This window comes from Austrofundulus limnaeus, unplaced genomic scaffold (genome assembly GCF_001266775.1).
Source record: "Austrofundulus limnaeus strain Quisiro unplaced genomic scaffold, Austrofundulus_limnaeus-1.0 Scaffold1249, whole genome shotgun sequence".
NCBI lineage: Eukaryota > Metazoa > Chordata > Actinopteri > Cyprinodontiformes > Rivulidae > Austrofundulus > Austrofundulus limnaeus.
In genome coordinates, this window is record NW_013953651.1 from 72726 (window position 1) to 75045 (window position 2320).

At 33.5% G+C, this 2320-nt stretch overlaps 1 protein-coding gene across 2 annotated transcripts in view; it reads right to left on the reverse strand.

Moving 5' to 3' along the window:
• LOC106534707 (antizyme inhibitor 1) overlaps window positions 1–1794 on the reverse strand; it is an 11325-nt gene extending 9531 nt beyond the window's left edge. For both annotated transcript variants that reach the window (XM_014031426.1, XM_014031425.1), the window contains exons 1-2: window positions 1573–1794; window positions 1017–1138 (exon numbers count right to left, since the gene is read on the reverse strand). The gene's annotated coding sequence lies outside the window, so the exon portion shown is untranslated. The remainder of the gene's footprint in view (window positions 1–1016; window positions 1139–1572) is intronic.
• Between the last annotated feature and the right edge of the window lie 526 nt (window positions 1795–2320).

Genomic DNA, 2320 nt, shown 5'->3' on the forward strand with positions numbered 1-2320 from the left:
CCTGAAGATAGAAGACTTTGTTGAATCTGACGTGACATGTTCGTACGAACCCTTTGTACGAACAAATGTAAGATAAATTTAGGAAAAGAATACGAACATGTTCTTGCATGAGGCCCAATCAATTTTGCTGTTGAGCAGCTTCAGAGTTCAACCTACTGCTGGAACTTTAACCCCTCCGAGGGTCACAATCCAGTCATCTTGGGTCAGCATCCAATCAGAGCAGATTTTTATTTTATTGTGTGGCTTTCTAGATCAGGAYAATTATTTTAAAAAGCCACTGTGAAAACAAAGTGTCTAGGGATCATTTACTTTACAATTAGCTACTTCCAACAATCACCAATTCTAGAGGTGTTGACAGACAAATGTTTTTGTTTTGTTTTTTCCTGACACTGACTAACATACAGTTGTGTCTGGGTCACAACTATCAATGTTGTCAAGACAATATTTCAGTCAGACACAGATTTAGAAATACCTGGAAGGTGGCATGAGGAAAGTGAAAGCATTATATAATACAGTATAACAAAGCTGATAACAAACGAAAAACAAAAGCTAAATTTGTACATTCTGCTCCAATGGGAATATATATTTTGAAATATAAGCCGATACAAATGGGAAAGGTCCACTGCTTAACCAGCTGTTAACACAAATAAATAATATTTGCTATTGTTTAGTAAAAAAAGACAGAWAATGTTTGGAACATGTATTGTATAGATTAATATGTCCATCTATTTGTCTTTTGTGCCAAATAAATTCAATAAAGATACAAACTGTGGAAGATAAAAGKAGAGCAGAACACAGTGATCTGGCAGAAAATACATCTGAAGCAGACTAAAATAAAAACTGATTCATCTGGGACACTAGTTTTTCCTCCTATTCTGTCAAGAGTTTTCTCAAGACTATTTTCCTTAGAGAACACTTTAAAAACATTCAAACTTTTCAATAGACACATTAATGAATTTTATAGACTTTATTTGCACTTTGCCTTCCCTTCACCAGTCTACAGCTACTGTACGTACATGGATGAGTCCTGGGATGAACTTGTCCACTATCAGCTAGGATCCCAAGGTGGCTCAGCGTTGAAGTCAAACGGCTCTCTGTAAAGAGCTGCTCCTAGATCCTCTGGGTAGTTGTTACACACCTGATGAAAAAACAAACAGCAGAGTAGAGAGGAAACTGTCACAGCAAATAATTTTTCACTAAGCAATCAGTACAGAAGTAGCTTATTTTTTAAATATAGATTATGAAATATGACTTCTACAAAGCCTGTTAATGTCTGTATAATAGATGTAGTTCAGAGTTTTCTAGGCACACATAGTCATTGACATATTTTTTTATTTACGTAACAAACCTTTACGTTTACAATCTTCATGTTAGAAAAGCGTAAATAATGTTGTGTAATGAACAAACGTGTTTTATTATAATTAATAATCTTGATTTGGGCTATATTATAACGTTATTATAACTATATAACTTGTATTTACACCACGTAATAAATTGAACACATTTACCATCGTTGTCATTCAAACTAACATTATGCTAAAGCTAGTAGCATAATAAGCTAACGCTACTTACGTTGAATGAAGACCCAGAATAGGGAATAAAACGCTTTTTCTTTTTAAGCGGAATTTTTAAAACGTTTCGGGATTACATAAAAAGAAAATCGTAACTGCCATGGACCGATTTAGGTTACTGCTTCTTACGGTATTTAAAAATAACACTAACACTACTAATTTGCTACAACAGGGGCAAAAGGAAACAGAAAAAAAAAGACATGCGCGTGCGTGAAGTGTGAAATGCCACAAAGTGAATCCACATCCGGTTGTATTTCAAAATAAAATCAACATGAGCTAACGATGAGGACATGATTGGTTTTTATACAAAAGGAGTACACAAAGCAGTCCAAACAACACATTACCGTTTATACTGTGATGCAACACCGCCATTTTACATAACGTTTATTTTTCAAATTGCTAATTAGATGAATACATCATAAATCTGAAGAAACATGGGGAACAGTGGAGTATTTACAAATTATAAATTACTGTAGCCTTCTTACAGYAAAACTTATTGTAACTTACACTAAACTACAGTAACTTACTGTAACTACAGTAATTCATCAAAATTAGTTCATGCTAGTTTATATATTCCAATAATTTCCTGAACAGTAAGACAATTATTTAGGACACAATTTTTTTATTTTAGTTTCTTATAATAAATTTAGTCAGTACATGCTAGTGCGAAAGATTACAATGTCAAATTTCTYAGTAATTACCTGTGTTATGTCTTCTTCATTTTCCCCATGGTTCAATGACAATGACAA